General features: G+C 43.1%; 1 protein-coding gene across 4 annotated transcripts in view; it reads right to left on the bottom strand.

The window, feature by feature from the left end:
- The window catches only part of CTBP1 (C-terminal binding protein 1), a 767,834-nt gene that overhangs the window by 230,620 nt on the left and 515,075 nt on the right, over nt 1-22,139 (bottom strand). The window lies entirely within an intron of this gene.

Here is a 22,139-nt window from a genome sequence, read left to right as displayed (position 1 = left end):
ACCCATCCTAGGGTAAAGCAACCTATTTTAGCACATGTGATGAATAAGACTGTCACCACACAGATTGTGGGCAGTCGCAGTTGATCCGCATTTTCTGGAGATTCTTGGACCTTGCTAGGCTGAGATTAGATCTGGTGAACAATGGTAAAGAGGATGAGGCCCCCAAATAGAACCAGTGGGAGGTCAGCAGAGGCACCCATTAAATAAAATTGTACTTCCAAGTGGGTTCTCTAGTAAGGAATCCACTTGAACATACAGTCTCAATGAACTCCCACACCAGCCTGTCTGTACTCAGTAGTTTCCCTGGACAATTGGTTGCCTCCTTCCAATATCTTCCAGATACAGTACTTTTCTAGGGATACTAGACTAGATCCCCAAAAAAGTCCATAAGTCAGCCTCAACAAACTTCAGTCTAGCCCCCAAGCTAGTCTAGTTTGGACCTTGAACAAAAAAGGCACATGGCAGGCTTTCCCAAGGGCCAAACAGCCCCCTTAACCCCTCAGGCTGTGATCTCCTCAGGGACATGACCCTTCTGTTCCAGGTCTCCGAATTTATATACACTCCCAGCCACTGTCTGGGCAGCTCTCCCTGGGGATTGACCATGGCTGCATAAAATATTCAGCTACTGATTAGACTCTCCCAGCACATTTCCAGACAGGGAGAAGCAGTGAAGTCTGCAGCCAGTGAGAAGCAGTCAACTCTACAATAAAAATTGGTGAGCCACTCGCCTAAAATAAACAAACAGCCAATGAGATTCGAAACTCTTTAGAAGTCATGTATTTAGTAGTGAGGGGACATCCCAGAAAACTCCAACTGTAAAAACACCTCACCAATAGGAGGCGATAGAGATAGAATGATTTCTTGCCCATTTTTCAGAGAATCTGAATAACACAAAAACATTTTTCACTCATGGTTAGTGTTTGGCTGAAGCAATTTATTATCAATCAACTGTTTACTCTTAAAATAATAATGGCAACAGACTACCCAAATGATCCTGATCAAAAGTTTACATACCCTGGTGTTTTTGGCCTGATAACATGCACACAAGTTGACACAAAGGGGTTTGAATGGCTAATGGTAAAGGCTTGTAATGAGTGTGTATAACAGGTCAATGAGTTTCTGGACTCCTGACAGACCCTTGCATCTTTCATCCAGTGCTGCACTGACATTTCTGGATTCTGAGTCATTGGGAAAGCAAAAGAATTGTCAAAAGGATCTGCAGTAAAATGTAGTTGAACTGTATAAAACAGGAAAGGGATATAAAATGATATCCAAGGAATTGATAATGCCACTCAGCAGTGTTCAAACTCTAATCAAGAGGTGGAAAATGAGGGGTTCTGTTGAAACCAAAACCACAGAGTCAGGTAGACCAACTAAAATTTCAGCCACAACTGCCAGGAAAATTGTTCAGGATGCAAAAAAAAAAAAAAACCCACAAAACTTCAGGTGGAATACAGGACTCTCTGAAAACAAGTGGTGTGGCCGTTTCAATTAGCACAATAAGGAGGCACTTGAAGAAAGATGGGCTGCATGGTCAAGTCGCCAGAAGAAAGCCATTACTACGCAAATGCCAAAAAGTATCCCGCTTACAATACACCAAACAGCACAGAGACAAGCCTCAAAACCTTCTGGCACAAAATCATTTGGAGTGACGAGACCAAAATTGAGCTTTTTGGCCACAACCATAAACACTACATTTGGAGAGGAGTGAACAAGGCCTATGATGAAAAGTACAGAGGTGGATCACTGATGTTTTGGGGATGTGTGGGCTAAAAAAGGCACAGGAAATTTGGTCAAAATTGTTGGCAAGATGAATGCAGTATGTTATAAAAAAATACTGGAGGAACATTTGCATTCATCAGCCAGGAAGCTGCGCATGGGACGTACTTTGACATTCCAACATGACAATGATCCAAAACACAAGACCAAGTCGACCTGTCATTGGCTACAGCAGAATAAAGTGAAGGTTCTGGAGTGGACATCTCAGTCTCCTGACCTCAATATCATTGAGCCACTGTGAGGAGATCTCAAAACGTGCAGTTCATGCAAGACAGCCCAAGAATTTGCACAAACTGGAGGCTTTTTGCCAAGAGGAATGGGCAGCTTTACCATCTGAGAAGATAAAGAGCCTCATCCACAAATACCACAAAACACTTCAAGCTGTCATTGATGTTAAAGGGGGCAATACACGGTATTAAGAACTGGGGTATGTAAACACTTGATCAGGGTCATTTGGGTAGTTTGTTGCCATTATGATTTAAAAAGAGTAAACACAGTTGATTGATAATAAATGGCTTCAGCCAAACACTAACCATGAGTGCAAGAAAAATTTTTGTGTTATTCATATTCTCTGAAAAATGGCCAAGAAATCAGTCTGCCAAGGTATGTAAACTTATGAGCACAACTGTATATATGCATATCCAAAAGTTCACGTTAAATTGTATTACCTGTGAATTAAAATAAAAAGCTTTAGAACATTCAGCACTAACCTTTCAAAAAAGAACATAATAGATGGCAGTCACAAGAAAGGGCAATAACCTATAAATGGCTGTGGGGCGTTTTTTTTTTCTTTTTAAAAACACCATCAAGAAGCTAAGCGTTTGACACAGGTCTGTTCTTTAGATCGAATTGAATCAATCTTCCAGCTATTGGGCAGACACTCAAGCATAACCATCTCCTTTCAACTCCCCATGACCTTCGCTAACAAAATTGTTCTGACACCAAGATGCTACTCTGACAAAAATTGCTCTGTTTTCTCCAACAAAACTGGTCTTCACGCAAAATTACAGAATTGCAAAAGTAAATTGACTGCTGAAATCACCTCCACTTTTATTTAAACATTGTCTCTTCGGATGCGTCAAGGGTCTCTGATTATTTAAGGAAGTTTATAAATATTTTACAAGTTACGCTGGGAGTTGTATTAGTAAACTGCTGGAGGGCTACAAATTGCTCATCCCACACAAGTCTAGCCAAAACTCTTAAGTGTGTTCTTACAGCTGCATGACCAACATCTACATCTGAGTCTGGTCTCACTGTGCAGTTATGAAGGTTGGAGAAATGCCGGGGTGAAGTGGCCCTGAAGAGTACCTGAGGGCTTAGGAGTGGACCATGCTACTTGTTTTATGTTCACTTTCATATAAGGTTAAGTATAGGGAAATAAAGTCCTCATGTTGCCTAGATTTCAGGAGCCTTACTTTTAACAAGTCTATGGAAATATAGACATCCTGTAAAACCTACCAAGCTCTAAAGCAGGCATGCATACGGCTTTCATTGTGACTTTTTGGTAAAGATATTTGGCTGACCCCATCTTCTCTAAGCTAGGAGAACATATTTTTCCAATAAGGATGGTTTCTAGTATTTTGCCAACGAAGTGCAAGCTCATTTTATAGAGACTCATCATAGGAGGACATTTTTGCAGTAAACAATGAGCACACAGCTGGCTAGTGTAGCCTGCTATCTGCCCAACTCTCAAGTCCTTGTTATCCTCTCCTGCCCTTCTATGCCCGACTCTCAGGTCCTGGTTCCCTGCATGAAACTTTCGAGTTCCTGGTCGCCTCTTATCCAACTCTCAGGTCCCTGTTATTTCTCCTCTTCGCCCAAAACTCAGAGGTCCTATCTCCTCTTCACCCAACTCTCATACCCATGTCCTTCTCCTTAGCCTTACACTAACCCAATGTAACCCTTAAACCAGGGGTCTCCAAACTGCAGCCCAGGGGCTGGATGTGGCCCTTTGCTTTATCTGGCCCTTGGAGCACTACTCCTTCCACTAACACCAATGATGGAGCATGACTCCTCCCACTGACAGCAATGATGGAGCACCATTCCTCTCACTGATATGATCAATAGGGCACTATTCTCCCCCCCCCCCCCCCCCACTGACACCAGTGATGGGACACAATTTCTCTCACTGATAGCATCAATAAGGCACTATTCCTCCCATTAAAACCAATGATGGGGCATTTCTTGGATCCACTGACCACAGTTAAACCCAAAAAAAAAAAAAAAAAAAAAAAAAAAAAAAACTGAAGGACAGTAAACTGGCCCTTTGCTTAGAAAGTTTGGAGACCCCTGCCTTAAACCAATCACAAAGCACCAAGAAATCATTTCTGCAACACACTCACCCCACCATGAGAACATCTACTAGAAAATGCAACAAAGCTGAAACCCCTGTGCAATGGATTACTGTATCATTAGGCGTCTCTTGGATAAATTCTCTGTGATCGCCTGTTCGTTGCAATGATAGTCCATGTTCAAGCCCCCTCTAATTGATGTAGAAATAAAAAAATAAATAAAAAAACACAACACACACAAACACAAACACTAATCTAAAAGCCACTTTTAATTGTCTAAATCCATGATCACTTGATGCACTGGGTCCTGAGTCTATTTTCTATGCTGCAGAGTGAGCAAGTCTTTCAGGAGCTCACACCTTCGCCTCTGACTTGTACACTTCCTATCGACTATCCAGTGGCAGGGTTCCCTCAGGCTCCATAAGACTCAGGCAGCAGAATGTGCTCACGAGTGAACCAGTTAATGGCAGGTGATCAGTGCTGGATTTCAGATCGCCATTCCTGGAAGAGGAGTTGACAAGGCACACATAATGGAATATTCAGTGGAGTTGGGAAAACAAAAGGAGGGGTTTAAGCATTTTACAAATGGTTGTTAAAATGGTGGGACCAAGAAATGGGTGGGGGTTTACATTTGCCTAAAGATGGGTTTAACAAACCAACTCCCCAATCCTTCTCTTCTTCAATGGGCATACTTTCATAAAATGTTAAACTGGTTATTTGTAAAGCAGAGAAGAGAAAAGATTTTGGATCTTCAGCCATTAGCCTATTAAGAGTGCAGTCATAAAACAACCAGCGTCTTGGCATTTATGTGACTCCATGACATTCATCCAACATGAATAAATGAATATTTCTAAATACATTTCCAGTGGAAATATCTAAGTGGGCTACAAAAGATGCAAATTATGAACACACATAGAACAATATATGCTTTGTGGTATATGGGATTAACTACTGGTAGGATTTAAAAATAATTTACTATCAATTTAAAAGCCGACTTGTGTTAGCACACATGCAATTCATGATAGTACAATGATGGGAGCAGGCACACAAACATCTTGGCTCAGACTGACCCCTGATCTTAAAACAATTGTTCTACGAAAATATAAAAGGTCCATTTTGCTTTTCCAAGCAATTTTTGTTTTGGTGGGTGAGAAACAAAGTAAATGCTTAAATGAGGAGTGGGAGACATCCCCGTGCCACATTGCTGCCTCCAGAGAAAACTGGGCACTCAGAATCCTGTATTGTGGTGCTCCTGCAATGGGCTGGAGTATACTCTCCCAGGATTTTGAGCACCCAGCTTTCCCGGGGAAGCAGTAGTGACATTATCCATGCCCCTATGAAGGGATGGAAGCAAGGGTTGAGTTTTTTTTTTTGAAAAAAGAAGAAACGTAAATTTTTAGAAGTTTTGATTACTGTATAAAAACAAGAATTCTGTTGAATTACTTACAGGTTTATAATTTTTTTCCCCACAGTGGCTAGCACTTTTACTGCCCCCCCCCCCGGGACTGATGTGAATGTACAATATACTGTATATACACAGCACTGTGTAAATTGACAGCGCTATATAAATAATAATCTAAAAAACACATCCTTAAGAAAAAGGATGTGTTGAGTGACTCCATCCTTGAGGTATGCCCGCATCATAGCTCCAGCAATAAGGCATGAACACCAAAGCTTCATGGCTATAAATAAATTTTCAGTAAATCGTAATAAAATTGGATATAGTAATCATAATTCCTCTACATCAGTGGCCTCCAAACTGTGGCCCAGGGGCCAGATGCGGCCCTTTGCCTTTATCCGACCCTTGGGGCACTATTTTCATCTACTCATATCAACATGGGGACATAATCTACCCCCCCCCCCCCAATGAAGGGGCAGAATTGTTCCCAACTAAACCAACGGGATGCAATTCCACCCACTGACACCAAAGACGTTGTTTTATTCCCACCGACGCCTGAACCTTTTCCACTGCTGATGGCTACAGACCAGCCCCTCTCAAGTCTGAAGAACAGTAGAAAAAAAAACTCAAACTGCACTTGGTAGGGAAAAATTAAAACATAAACCCATTCAAAATTGACAAATGAATAAGCAAGTGAAAAATAGCAGCAATTCTCCTGCATAACATAAATAGAGTGCGCACAAATATTAAAGACCCTAGAATCGCGCTAATCATGAAAAGTGAAATAAATGTTCTCATGTACCGACCAATTGGGTGAATGGTCATATACCTGGTGAATAAAATCATATGAATATACAGCAAAATAGAATATAGGATGTGATCAAAAATTAGACAACCCCACCTTAATAAGTGGTAAATGTCAAACCCAAAAATCTTGTAACAGTGTCATAAACAAAACATAGCCACAAATAGTGTCCAAATGAGCCTAAACGGCAGTATCACCCGTGATTAAAAAGTCCAACCATACATGGTGCCACTTTTCAAATAGTAGAGAGAAAACTCGTGAAGGATCCACCGCCGGTAAGTAAGGGGTTACTGCTTACCAAAAGATCACAATCCCCCACTACAGGAGGATCACAGGGAGCCTGTATATGGTAAAACCTCACAGGACACATCTGGTGGATCAGCTGTTTTCAGTAGAGTGGGGATGATGCTGCGATCTCCAAGACACCCCAGCGAGGCTCCTGACATTCAAAGCTCTCCTCATGCCATTTAGGAATCATGGATGGATGTACATAGCAAGGAAAGAAATGAACGCTCCATAGTGTAAAATCTTCTTATTAAATAGTAAAATGTATTGCACTTACATAGGAAGCAGAAAAACAAGCCTTAGTGTCTGGTGCGCCAGCCGGAAGCACACAGACCAACCCGTCCTGCTGGATCAATCGATTGCAACACGAGGTGACGTCAGCATGTCGCTCCGGCCGCGCTGACGTCACCTCGTGTTGCAATCGATCGTTCCAGCAGGACGGATTGGTCTGTGTGCTACCGGCTGGCGCACCAGACACTAAGGCTTGTTTTTCTGCTTCCTATGTAAGTGTAATACATTTTACTATTTAAAATTACAGACAGGAAAAAAAAAAAAAAAAAAAACACACAGTAAATCAGTGCATATTTATAGCACTGATTGCTGTATAATCGTCATTGGTCCCAAAAATGTGTCAAAAGTGTCCGCCATAATGTCGCAGTCCCGATAAAAAGCGCAGATCGCCACCATTACTAGTAAAAAAAAAAAAAAACAACGATAATAAAAATGGCATAAATCTTTCCCCTGTTATGTAGACGCTATAACTTTTGTGCAAACCAATCGCTATACGCTCATTGCGATTTTTATTGCCAAAAATATGTAGAAGAATACATATTGGCCTAAACTGAGCAAAAAATTAGCTTTAAAAAAAAAAAAAAAAATTGGGGATATTTATTATAGCAAAAAGTACAAAATAGTGTTTTCAAAAAGCTTTTTTTATAGTGCAAAAAATAAAAAAAACGCAGAGATGATCAAATATCACCAAAAGAAAGCTTTGTCTGGAAAAAAAAAAAAAAAAAAAAAAAAAGAAAAAAAAAAAAAAAAAGAAAAACGTAAATTTTGTTTGGGTACAGCATCACATGACCGCGCAATTGTCAGTTAAACCGACGCAGTGCCGTATCGCAAAAAATGGCCTGGCCATTGAGCAGCCAAATCTTCCAGGGCTGAAGTGGTTAAATACATAAGCGGTCCATATAGTAAACTTGATGTCGAGTCCTTCACTTTGAGGTCATCACAGAGGACAAGGGGGCACTTTAAGTCTGGAGGAAAAAGATTTCCTCTACAAATACGGAAAGGTTTCTTCACAGTAAGAGCTGTGAAAATGTGGAATAGACTCCCTCAACAGCTGGTTTTGTCCAGCTCAGTAGATTGCTTTGAAAAAGGCCTGGTTTATTTTCTAAATGTACATAATATAACTGAATACTAACATTTATAAGTAAAAGTTGATTCAGGGAATATCCGATTGACCCTCAGGAAGTCATTTTTTTCCCCCTGCTGGAGGAAATTGGATTATGCTTTGCTGGGGTTATTTGTCTTCCTCCAGATCAACGGTGGGTATAGGATTGTGCGATTTATTTATTCATTTTTAAATTTCCCTCCCTTTTATTGGTTGAACTAGATGGACTTGTGTCTTTTCAACCAGACGAACTACACAAATTGTTTGAATATCCACTGCAATATGTATGAATATTGAATAGGAACTTACCTTTCACAAGATTGGACAATTGAAGAAAAAATTATTAACATGCAAACTGTCCTATTGCCTCACTAGGCTGGGTCTACTTTCACGGTCCAGGCTGGGGGTGGAGAGTCGACCTTGCTGCATCATTTACTGCGAATACACATGATACAACTTTTATTGTTCAATTTTCTTTAGATTTACCTTCAACTATGTAGCACAAGGGCACGCATAATTGCTTCTAATTTGAAAGCGTTTAGGCTTGACCTCATATTATATGGTTTTGGCAAATCTAAAAAGGAACGTTGTACAAGAAAATTGTATAAAAGTAGTATAGTGTGTAGCCAGCTTGGCAGCAGAGATATCAGGCCTGGGTGGACAAGTTAAACTGGTAGTGATGTAGTTAGTAGTTTGACTGGAGTTTTGGATGTTCTGGTTGGGAGACCTACTGATTTGCATATTAGCAGCCCATACCATATACATTGAGAAAGTTATACAGGAGATATAAGAGATATGCATGAGCTGCCATTTCTGATCACATTCAAACAATACTATTTGCGTGGCTTTCTTTGGATTTTATCATTTTTTGAGTCGATCCAGAACAAGCATGCACACTAGAAGGCCAGGAATCCAGATCCACATGCTTGGTCCAGAAGGTACTGAAGCCCCTTGGCTGAACATGACAACCAGGAGGAGAAAGGTTTTCCAGAGAAAGATGGAACCCTCCATACTCTTTATAGGTTTCTAAGACATCCTGTGTGGATCTGTAAAAACAACTTACATGATATTTGCTCTGATCAAAGTACATTTTACATCTTCTAGTGCAGACAAACCACAATGCAGCAACTTCACGAAGGGAAAATAAAATTTGTAGGCAATGTGGGCCTGAACTTTAAGAGGAAGTGTGAGCTGAGAAAAGTTTGGCTCTGCGAGGAATATGTAACCTCAGATGACAGATGAGAATGAATTGTTAGGGAAAAAAAAAAAAAAAAAGTGGAGAACCATTATCTTTCCTCGCACAGCTGCACCCACACCCTGCCGCACAGCACGGCCTGTCAATGTCACCAGGAAGTGAAAAAAAAAAAAATGCGGAAATATCTCCCAGCCATGGAGAACCTGACTTTTGCTCAGCCAAGCATGAATAAAAGAAGAAAAAAAAAAAAACCCCAAAAGACGTGCAATTCCAAAGTGGCCTGCGGTACAGACAACTCACAGGCAGTACTTTCAGTTAGGAAAGTCATCATCAGTGTAGGTGTTCAAGAGCTAACAATCTAATCAACTCCTAACGGTCTAACATTCAAAATTAAAGTGAACTTGTGGTGTTTATTTATTGGCTGCAAGCAGGTCTGTGGCTTATGAGGTAATAAAACTAGACAGTTCTGAATGCAGTCCAAAAGTCTATACAGAACAGTACAGGTTCTTTCAGCAGGATAGAATTCTTGTGAAACAAAAGAACAGTAAGCCACGGGTTTTTTTTTTTTTTTTTTTTTTTTTTTTAAATACATTTACCCACAAGACGCCAATACTTGTAGCCAAAAAAATGACTTCCCCTTATCAGTGTGATCAGAGTTGGGCCACCCTGACTCATTGTGTCATTTCCTCTGTTGGTGTTCTGTTCTGCATGTTTTGTCTATAGATTCCAAGAACTGTCATGTGAAAAGATATGGCTATGATTCAGTGCTTTAATACGTGCCTATAATATATATATATTTATTATACAAACACACCCCAATAGAGAAAAATATAATATATATATAAAAGTATTTTACACACAAAGTCTCACAAAAGTTAGTACACCCATCCCATTTTTGTAATTAAATATTTTGTCACATCTTTTCATGTGACGACACGGAAGAAATGACACTTTGCTACAATGTAAAGTAGTGAGTGTACAGCTTGTATAAGGCCCCTTTCACACGAGGCGGGCTCCGTTTCTACGGAGCCCGCCTCGGTCCGCCGGCTCAGTGGGAGATCTGTCCGTTGATCTCCGCTGAGCCGGCAGATGACAGGTCCCTCTCTGCTCACTGAGCGAGGAGGGGCTTGTCAGGTGCCGCTACCGCCTATGGAGGGATCGGAAGAAAACGGACAGCGTGTCTGTTTTCGTCAGATCTCCCCCGATCCGATCGCGACGGACCTGGGACGTAGGGCCATCCGTCTGCTCTTCAGCGGATCGGACCGGGTCGGTTGTCAGCGGACATGTCTCCGCTGACATCCGACGCTCCATAGACTAACATGGAGCGCCCGTTCAGGTCCGCCGTCAAAACTGACAGGCGGACCTGAACGGACCGATCGTGTGAAAGGGGCCTTACAGTGTAAATTTGCTGTGCCCTCAAAACAACACACAGCCATTAATGTATAAACCGCTGGCAATAAAAGGGAGTACACCCCTAAGTGAAAATGTCCAAATTGGGTCTAATTAGCCATTTTCCCTTCTCTGGTGTCATGTGACTCAGTCTCATACTGGTCACTGGAAGTTTAACATGGCATCTCATGGCAAAGAACTCTGAGGATCTGAAAAAATTTCTTGCTCTCAGGGGCGTTGCTAGGCTCACAAAAGATCTGGGGCTAGAGCCCATAGCAGCGAAGTAAAAGTCATACGCTTGGGCGGGCATACACATGTATATAAAAATATACATGTGTGGAGATATATATCCGTAGATGCAGTTGTAGCAGGGAGAGTGTTTCACCGCTCAGGTGGATCCAGACCCAGGTGTAAAGTTAATGTGAAGCCTTCAGAGTTGAAGAGTCCCAGGTGCTGGCTAAATGCTGAATAGAGCAAGGTATTGGATAGAAAGATCTGGATGCCGCACACTGGATAAAGTAGAAAACTTGTCTTTATTGTAGAGATAGGACCATCAAAAGTACAAGACAATCATGCAGGATGTACAGGATCAGCCAATCCTGTATGATTGTCTTGTACTTTTGATGGTCCTATCTCTACAATAAAGACAAGTTTTCTACTTTATCCAGTGTGCGGCATAAATGCTCAATAGGGTTTAGGTCTGGAGACATTGTTGGCCAGTCCATCACCTTTACCCTCAGCTTCATTAGCAAGGCAGTGATCATCTTGAAGGTGTGTTTGGGGATGTTATTTCGGAATACTGCCCTGCGGCCCAGCCCCTGAAAGGAGGGGATCATGCTCTGCTTCAGTATGTCACCATAAAAGGTTGGCATTCATGGTTCCCTCAATGAACTGTAGCCCCCCCAGTGGCGGCAGCACTCATGCAGCCCCAGACCATGACTCTCACCACCATGCTTCACTGTAGGCAAAAAACACTGGTCTCTGTACTCCTCACCTGGCTGCCGCCACACATGCTTGACACCATCTGAACCAAATAAGTTTATCATGGTCTCAACAGACCCCAGGACCCTTAGTCTGCTTGTCTTCAGCAAACTGTTTGCAGGCTTTCTTGTGTTTCATCTTTAGAAGAGGTTTCCTTCTGGGACAACAGCCATGCAGACCAATTTGATGCAGTGTGCGGAGTATGGTCTGAGCACCGACAGGCTGACCCCCCACCCCTTTAACTTTTGCAGCAATGCTGGCAGTACTTATACGTCCATTTCCCAAAGACCACCTCTGGATATGATGCTGAGCACGTGCACTCAACTTCTGTGGTCGACCATGGCGAGGCCTGTTCTGACTGGAACCTGTCCTGTTAAACTGCTGTATGGTCTTGGCCACCGTGCTGCAGCTCAGTTTTAGGGTCTTGGCAATCTTCTTATAGCCTAGGCTATCTTTATGTAGAGCAAGAATTCTTTTTTCAGATCCTCAGAGAGTTCTTTGCCATGGGGTGTCATGTTGAACTTCCAGTGACCAGTATCAGAGAGTGAGAACACCAAATTTAAACACACCTGCTCCCCATTCACACCTGAGACCTTGTAACACTAACGATTCACATGACACCGGGGAGGGAAAATGGCCAAATTTGGACATTTTCACTTAGGGGTGTACTCACTTTTGTAGCCAGCAGTTTAGACATTAATGGCTGTGTGTTGAGTTATTTTGAGGGGACAGATATTTACAAAAATGTGAGGGTCTACTCACTTTTGTGAGATACTGATAGAGATATAGATATATCTATCTATCTATCCCCTCTACACACACATTGAGGCATCTTTCAGACTTGTGCCGCCCTCTGAAAAGTTATCTGCTGTCGATGGCTTTTCAGAGGATTGTTGTGTAGCAAGGGGTTGAAAGATGCTCAGGAGTCAGCAGTAGAAAGATTGAGGCGGGGGATGCTGCAGCCTGCACGTACAGCTCTGTGTAACTGATGATTTTTACACAGAGCTGTCAGACTGCAGCCATCCCCTACACAGTACACAGTGTGCCATTGCAACATCAACATCTTTCAGTGTCTACTGGTGGACGATCAACATCTGTCAGTGTACAAAAACATCTGTGTGTACGAGTTTCCCACCAATAAACAAAAAATGTAAACTGCCCCCGTCCCCCTGTGTGCACGTGTAAATGAGAACACACATGTTGGTCCTGTATGTAAACGGTGATCACACCACACATATATGAAGGTTTCGCCGTGAACATCAGAGGAGAGCAATAATTCTGGTACCGGACCTCCTGTGCAACTCTAAACTAAATAAGTTTAGGTTTAATAAGATAATCAATAAAGGCTGATAAAATGTCACCTATGGAGATTTTAAATACTAAAGTTTGGTGCCATGTCACAAGCGTGCTCAATTTTAAAGTGTAATAGGCTTGGTATTACCAGGCGCAACACCATTAGATTTTACCAAAAATTTGGATTTTATATGGTCTTTGTGTGCACTGAAATTGATTAAAATGTACTTATGCACATGTGTGTAAAATTGCATTAAAAAAAAAAAAAACTGCTGCACAAATACCATGTGACAATTTGCAAAACCCACCATTTTATTCTCTATGGCCTCTGCTATAAAAGTATATAAGATGCTGTATGTGGGTTCCAAGTAATTTTCTAGCAAAAATGGGGATTTTTACAAAAAGTAAAATCGGAAGACGACCTGGTCTTAAAGTGGATAATGCCTGAAGGTGCTCCTTGGATGTTGCGCCTCTGTATGTGTAAAAGTCTCACACATGTGGTATCACCATACTCAGAAGGGAGTAGCAGAATGCATTTTGGGGTGTAGTTGCAAGTATGCCTATGCCGTGTGTGAGAAAAATTTTCTTTTTGTGGACAAAAAAAAAAAAAAAAAAAGATTATTTTCCAAAGAATTGTAGGGAAAAATTACAACTTCAAAAAAAAAAAAAAAAAAAAAAACTCACCATGCCTCTTAAATACCTTGGGTGGTCTACTTTTCAAAAAAAGGGCTCATTTGGGGGGTATTTGTACTGCCCGGAGATGTTAGGGCCTCAAGAAATTAGATAGATCATCAGTACATCAGGTGTGATCAATTTTCAATGATTGGTATCATAGCTGGTAGACTAACTTTTACAAAGACCAAATAATATACATTGATTTCGGTTATTCTCTTATCAAAGAAGTATAGCAGTAAAAAAAAATGGTCAAAATTACTTATTTGCAAAATTGTATAATCGAAAAAAAAAAAAAGTGCATTTTTTTCCAAATTTTGGTCTTTCCATTCGTAGCGCAAGAAATAAAAAAAATAAAAAAACCAGTGGTGATTAAATACCACCAAAAGAAAGCTCTGTGGAAAATAAAATGATAAAAATTCCATATATGTACAGTGTTGCACGACTGTAATTATTCAAAAGTGACAGCGCTGAAAGCTGAAAATTGGCCTGGGCAGGAAGGTGAATAATAGGATTTTTATAACAGCTTACCTGTAAAATCCTTTTCTTGGAGTACATCATGGGACACAGAGCCTTAAGTAATAACTTAATGTGTATATAGGCACCTTCAGGTGATGGACACTGGTATACCCAATCCAGGAAGTTCACTCCCTACATAACCCCTCCTCCCTGGAGCACATCGGTTTTTGTAGCATAGCAATATACTTAAACCCCATAAAAGAGGGAAGGGACCTCTGTGTCCCATGATGTACTCCAAGAAAAGGATTTTACAGGTAAGCTGTTATAAAAATCCTATTTTCTTTATCGTACATCATGGGACACAGTGCCTTAAGTAATAACTTAATGGGACGTCCCATAGCAATGCTACTTGAGGGGAGGGAGACAACCTGCAGGGTACCCCCAGACATCAGCACCTATACTGCTGCCTGCAGCACACTGCACCCGAAGACTATATCCTCATACCTCCTTACATCCACCTGATAAAATTTTGTGAAGGTTTCAAAAAAAGGTTTGAATAAAACCCCAAACCTTGCTTTTTTGTGGGGATCTGTATGATCACCCCCTGAGATATTAATCGGTCTAGTGCCCCGAAACAGATTGTCTTTTCTCTGGATCTTTAGGAACCTTTGACCCCAGGAAACGAGGCGGTGGAAAATCCCGAAATTCCAGTTTCTACCCCACCGTTACCGTGGAGATGACCCATCTGTCCTGAATTTCCTCTTGCCAAACTTCTGAGAACTGCAGAAGTCTTCCCCCCACCCTGGTGGGGGGGGGGGGGGTGCCTCTTCATATGAGGCTTTAGGATTCTGCTTTGCAGGTTTCCGGCCCCAGGACTTCTTTTGAGCCTGGGCCTGACCCTGAGGCTTTCCTCTAGAGTGCGACAGCGGAGGCCATCGCCACTGCCTAGAGGCGGAAGCCCCTGGCGCAGGAGAGAGCCCGTTTAAATGAAGGACGTTTATACTTTCTTTTTTTATTTTATTTTTTTTGTAAGTCAAGAGTACTTTTCCCACTAGAAATGGTTTTGATATATTTGTCCAAATCATCCCCAAATAGCCGCTCCCCATGAAAAGAGAACCCAGTTAGGAGGTTCTTACATGGTGCTTCGGCTGACCAATTTTTTTAAGCACAAGATTCTACACATATGTACTAGCATAAGCGTAAGGCGGGATGCCTGGTGAATAGAATCTTTAATGACATCTATGGCAAAGCATAATGCGTTTGGTAGTTCGGCCAATTCTCAGGCTTATTGTGCAGGGACCTCTTTAAAGGGCCTGTCTAAACTGGTCCTTTAGGGATTGACTGACGCCTATTGCAGCGACTGCAGGCTGAGTAACGGCATCTGCCAAGGGAAAAGCAGAGTTAACTGCTGGTATCTTCCATTTTTTGGTAAATTTCTCCTCCATGGAATAGAGAACTGAAAATCTATGTGGAGGGAGAAAATGCTTATCCGGGCGATACCATTCAGCATAAATAAGCTGCTCAAGTAATGCATGCACAGGAAAGGCATGCAAAGGATGTGAAGGTTTTAAAAGTACCCAAGGAAGAAACCGAGCTTTCAGGAGACTCCGTTAGGGAAGGCATGGAAGTAGAACGAACCATCTCCGTAAGAGTGTATCAGCAACTTCTTAGATTGTGAGGCTGAAAAGGGTTCATCTACTGTTTCCTCCATAGAGGAATCATCGGTTTGTCTTTCCTCCTGATCGACTAAGGGCAATAACTCATCCTGTGCCCACTGTTCCCCTTGCAAAGGGTCAAGTGGGGGAGGGGGATCTAGCATGCTTCCTATCCGTTTGAATGGAGGATGTGATTAAAGCCGCTAATCTTCCTTCCAAGCCCTGCAGGGTGGAGTAAAGGACATCTTCAGGTCACGTATACAGGGGTTGAACTGTGGGAAGCAGCTGCACCAGTTTTAATGGCTCACCCTGGCTTGCCATAATTGGTATTTCAGTCGAGGATGACAGTGTGGAAATGCGACTGGAGATCCTAGTGCCTTTGGGTGAAACCTTTGGTACCTTTTTTGGTCTTTGTGGTGTCTTTTGGTACGCATAGTCTTAAGCACAAAAGCAGAGGCACTATTAAGTTGCACTACTTGCTGAAAATAGTCATGACAGTAAATGCCGCTATTAAGCTCAGGCTAGAGCTGGGAAATAAGTCTTCCTGTATAAGGAATGCCACTTGCCACCCTTCCATGCCCCACAGCTCCTGTGTCCCATCACCGTGTGCAGCCTGCTTGGTCCTCCTCGTCAGCCGAGGAGAGACTGCTCCATCTGTATTTTTATTTCCTGCTTGCCTGCCGTGCGTCCTCGTAGACGTTGCACAGTGCTGCGCCTAGGCCACGCCCCCTCCGTAAACCCGCCCCCTCTTTCGTTTTTGAAAATGTTCCCACGCTCACGGCTTTCGGGTCTACAGACTCAACACGAGGGGGGGCGGGAGGGGAAGCAGAGCCCCTGACACCAGCCAGAACTGGAACAACAGATGGAACAAAATTTGGGACCTCCGCACCCCCCGCAGCGGGAGGTGTTACAAGGGGAATACACCGCTGGCGTTTCCCTAAATCTCTGTCCCTTCAGGGGGAGGAAAAAAGCATTTTGGCAGATCTTTACATGAAAGGCATACCCCTGCGCAAGCTGCTGCGGCCACAGACAACAGATTAAGGTATGTGCATAGACTCCCTCTAGTGGGGATTGAAGGCATAACATTTTTTTCCCTTAAAGAAGAAAGCATAGGTGGACTTTTTAGTTCCCAAGTTTCTTCCCTTACCTTATCCCCGGCACAGAATTTGCTGAATTAACAGACAATCCAACCTTCACCCATCACAGCTGGCTGCGTTTAACAAACCTTTATGGACCGGGTCCCTTTATATTGGGGTTCCACTCCCTTGGACCTGTAAAAAGCACCCCACCAGGAAAGCTTTAGGTAATGTAGCATGACCAAAGCCCTGGGTCCCGGGGTCCAGCCCTACAAAGAGGCGTTACAGGCAAAACCCCGTGCTTCGGATACGAAGCCCAGGTACCATCCACTTTGGCCTCGGTGGCACTTTGGATGGATCTGGTCTATTGAGTTTATTTAAATCCAGCATGGATCCCTCCTGGAGCTCCTCAGAGCACATCTTCACTCGTGACCAACACTTTAGACACTGGCGAAAAAACTGATGTTGTCCTGGAAGGAGGGGTTATATAGGGAGTGAACTTCCTGGAGTGGCTATACCAGTGTCCATTGCCTGAAGGTGCCTATATACCCATTAAGTTATTACTTAAGGCGCTGTGTCCCATGATGTACGATAAAGAAAAAGTCCGTAAACCAATGATTGGCGCCCTGTGGGGATAACATAAAGCAATCAGCTGCCCCTTTAAAAGTGAATGAATCACCAAAGTTGTGGATATATAAAGGATGAGGCGCTATAAATGTTCAGTGCTAACCAATGGGGCGAATACAATAATAAATCAAACATAAATATGTGACAAAGATGAAATAAATTGCATAAATAGCAAGCTAAAAGTCCATATGTGATATAAACCCAACACCAAAGCAGAATACTCTGAGATAGAACTTCTAGTTCTTCCACCACAAGTGCTCAATGGGAAGGTGGCCACTCACCAGAGACGTTTGACCCCTTTTACAGGATGGTCAAAAAGCGCTTTTGGAATACCAAATTGATTCCATTGACAGCACAATTCCACTCCACTGGCTGTGTGAGATGAAACTAGGATGTGAAAAATTACTCCACAGGAGACATGGATAAAAGTCTCATAGTGTAGTATTTTAAATGAATGTAGTAAAAACAGCAATAGCAGTTACATTCACATGCTGAAGTGCCTGGCCTGGCACTAGGTGTAATCAGCGTGTGCAAGTCAGCACTATAAAGGAATCCATCCTCAAAGGTTAGGAAAAGCTTGACTGCAAAGTTTTTAAGTCTTGTTTGGTACACATAAAATTCTTCTATGTTCATAGTCTGGGTACAGGAGTATGTTTAAAATGCATCCAGCCATCAGGTCCTGACAGCCATTGGAGCATAACGTACAGGTAGTCTGTAGCATGTTATACATAATCCAGAGACTATGTGCAATATTCCTTAACAACACAGAATAAAAATGGGGTCACTGTGACTGGCGTTACTACGCTGTCACATTACATTATGAACTTGGCTAGGATTTTCCAATTAAACTTATCAAATCATTTTTCACTCCGGCAGAGGGAAATAAAAGCACCGACTAGCTAAAATTTGGCCCTTGGGCAAAAGGAAGTTAAACAGAGCTCAGCTGCCAAGGTAAATGGAACACAGGGAATAAACGCAACTTGTACAACACTAAAACTACTGCAATGGATTGTTCTAGAACACAAAATATTTTCTTTTAATGGAAGGGGGGGGGGGAGGGATTAATCCTCCATTGACAATCATATGATTTATAGCCAAGAACACCAACAACGTCTGCAGTTACACTATGGGGTTGATTTCCAAAAACTGGAGTGCAAAATCTGGTACAGCTCTGCATAGAAACCAATCAGCTTCCAGGTTGTATTGTCAAAGCTTAAAGTGATTGTAAAGTATAGTTTTATTTATTTTTTTTTTAAATAATAAAACATATACTTGCCTCCACTGTGCAGCTCATTTTGCACAGAGTGGCCCCGAACATCCTAGTCTGGAGTCCCCCGGTGGCTCTCGTGGCTCCTCCCTGCATCAAATAACCCCCTGGGAGACGTGCTCTCCCAAGGGAGTTACCTTGCGGGCATGCTCCAGAGTCCAGCATTTGCATCCACAGACGATACGAATGCCAGACTCGGCCCCGCCCACCGCGTCATTGGATTTGATCAACAGCAGCGGGAGCCAATGGCTGCGCTGCTATCAATCTATCCAATCAAGAGCCAGGACCCTGTGAAGAAAGGGACAGTGCGTCCCCGCCGAGATGAAGGGGTTCAGGTAAGTAAAAAAAGGGGGGCCGGTGACTGCCAGGTGTTTTTTCACCTCGATGCATTAAGGTATGCATAGTAGGTGCTTAAATCATTATCTTAAAAGCAGCGTTTAAAACGCAAAAACAAAAAACAAAAAAAACTGTTAAAAGAAGAGCTTCGGAGCATAACCTACGTGAATATGCACATAATGTGTTCCAATGGTCATAATAAATGAATATTCTGGCCAAAAGATTGAATGTGCACTCAACGCTATAGGCAGCTTTAAAAGCAAGTTCTGGCAGAAAAAAAAAAAAAAACTGCATTTTCAGGTAGAACTTCAAACACCCATGATGTGCATGAGGCCTTAGAAGTCAGACAGAGCCCAACTAATTTCCTTGCTGGAGGGTATGCAGCACCAGCTAGCTCTTTACCTACCCAGTAGAACTGTTTCTGGCTCATCCCTTTCATTGTATTTCAGTTCCTTCGATCTCAACATCACGTGTGGGCATTACCAGGAGTTTGTTTTTAGGAAGCCATGCACACGGCCTCCTGCCGGGCCCTTCCTACTAGCCATGATCTGTCTGCTTTGCATACAGCAGCATAGAGGTCCAATGAAAATGTCAACAGGTCTAAAATATATGTAATTAAATGGTGTACGGGGCAGGGGGCTAGTCAGGTGGTGGTTTGTCATGTTCTCCACATTTCCTTCCTCATTGGGCACCAAGCAAGGGTCACATGAGAGTGCTACCCTGAGGTGGGTTTCTCTGGGCTACAACAAGCACCTTGTACAGGGTCACTTTACAACACAGGGGGTACCTTTTCTTTGTGCCGTCTTCATCAACGCCCAGGGACAAGGCTGAGGCTGCCGTGGGAGAATACTGAACCTTAAAGAGGAAGTAAACTTCCATTTATTGTTTGTACCTATAGGTAAGCCTATAATAAGGCTTGCCTATAGGTACTGTAAATATCTCCTAAACATGTGCTGTTTAGGAGATATTTACTGTACATGCAGCCGATTACGTCATCAGCGCATGCGCTCTAAAGGAACGGCCACCCGTGCGGTTTCTTCAGAGCCCTGCTCTGTGACTGGCCCTCCTGCGTGCATGCACGGGAGTGATGTTGCGCAGCTCCGGTCAGCCACACAGCTGGAGTCCCTGGACCCGGAAGGAAGATTGACGAAAATGGATGCGGGCTCCAGCGATAACGAGGGCGTCATTTAGAGGTAAGTTTCACATAATGTGCTAATATGCGATGCATACTAGCACATTATGCCTTTACTTGTGCAGGTCAGGAAAAAAAAAAAAAAAAAAAAACACACAAACAAACACACGGCGCTTTACTTCCTATTTAAAACGCCTCTACTGTTAGAGGTGAGCATACACCATGTACATTGGCACTGCAACTCTCCTCCAGTTAACTCTCAGTTCCCCATGACAATGTATACCACCTCTAATCTGCATTTAGAGGGAGGACATGCTGAGCCAATGCCTACAGCCACCTGTCCAGCGTTTTCCCACTACCACCCCCCAATAACGGAGGGGGCCCCACCATGTACTATGTGTGGGCGCCAAAGGTTCACTTAACTTAACCCGTAATCTTCCATACCTCTGTAAAGAACGGGTAACTCTGCGGTACAAATCCACTCCCATTGCTATGGGAGACAGACCGCTTGACGGAAGGAGTGCCAACAACATCTCCCTCGTTCCACCTATAAACAAGTACATGCCATCAACAGGCTGCTTGTTACACTTCCATTACTCTTGGCAACCACTTATGTCTTCACATTACTCCACCCCACATGGAAACCTCCTTCCCCCATAGTGTTAAGACCCACAAGGAGAACTGTGTGTGCCAGTTACTTGCAATACACCCCTTTTAGTAACTTCAGACCAGGCAGGGACAAAGTGTCAATAAATTCTTCTGCTCCTCGCAAGTATTCTCAGTCTCTCACCCTTACGGGCACTGGTCTCAGTGCTCTCTCCTCCAGTACCTCTCCAGGAGGGGGGGCGTGTTCTCACTCGGAGTCTAACCTCATCCCTCCGGGAGGGGGTTCTCCCTCGTGGTCCATTCGCAACCCTCCGGGGGTGGGGGGGGGGGCTTCTCCACATACCAGAACACTGCCCCATATACAGTGGGGACGGAAAGTATTCAGGCCCCCTTAAATTTTTCACTCTTTGTTATATTGCAGCCATTTGCTAAAATCATTTAAGTTCATTTCTTTCCTCATTAATGTGCACAGTGCACCCTATATTGACAGAAAGACACAGAATTGTTGACATTTTTGCAGATTTATTAAAAAAGAAAAACTGAAATATCACATGGTCCTAAGTATTCAGACCCTTTTCTGTGACACTCATATTTAACTCAGGTGTTGTCCATTTCTTCTGATCATCCTTGAGATGGTTTTACACCTTCATTTGAGTCCAGCTGTGTTTGATTATACTGATTGGACTTGGTTAGGAAAGCCACACACCTGTCTATATAATACCTTACAGCTCACAGTGCATGTCAGAGCAAATAAGAATCATGAGGTCAAAAGGAACTGCCTGAAGAGCTCAGAGACAGAATTGTGGCAAGGCATAGATCTGGCCAAGGCTACACAAAAATTTCTGCTGCACTTAAGGTTCCTAAGAGCACAGTGGCCTCCATAATCCTTAAATGGAAGACGTTTGGGATGACCAGAACCCTTCCTAGAGCTGGCCGCCTGGCCAAACTGAGCTATTGGGGGAAGAGCCTTGGTGAGAGAGGTAAAGAAGAACCCAAAAATCACTGTGGCTGAGCTCCAGAGATGCAGTCAGGAGATGGGAGAAGGTTGTAGAAAGTCAACCATCACTGCAGCCCTCCACCAGTCGGGGCTTTATGGCAGAGTGGCCCAACGGAAGCCTCTCTTCAGTGCAAGACACATGAAAGGCCGCATGGAGTTTGCTAAAAAAAACACCTGAAGGAATCCAAGATGGTGAGAAATAAGATTCTCTGGTCTGATGAGACCAAGCCTGAACTTTTTGGCCTTAATTCTAAGTGGTATGTGTGGAGAAAACCAGGCACTGCTCACCACCTGTCCAATACAGTCCCAACAGTGAAGCATGGTGGTGGCAGCATCATGCTGTGGGGGCGTTTTTCAGCTGCAGGGACAAGACGACCGGTTGCAATCGAGGGAAAGATGAATGCGGCCAAGTACAGGGATATCCTGGACGAAAACCTTCTCCAGAGTGCTCAGGCCCTCAGACTGGGCCGAAGGTTTACCTTCCAACAAGACAATGACCCTA

Source organism: Aquarana catesbeiana, linkage group LG01 (genome assembly GCF_042186555.1).
Source record: "Aquarana catesbeiana isolate 2022-GZ linkage group LG01, ASM4218655v1, whole genome shotgun sequence".
Classification (NCBI taxonomy): Eukaryota; Metazoa; Chordata; class Amphibia; order Anura; family Ranidae; genus Aquarana; species Aquarana catesbeiana.
The sequence above is the reverse complement of the archived record's forward strand: the minus strand, read 5'-3'. Positions and strand labels throughout refer to the sequence as shown.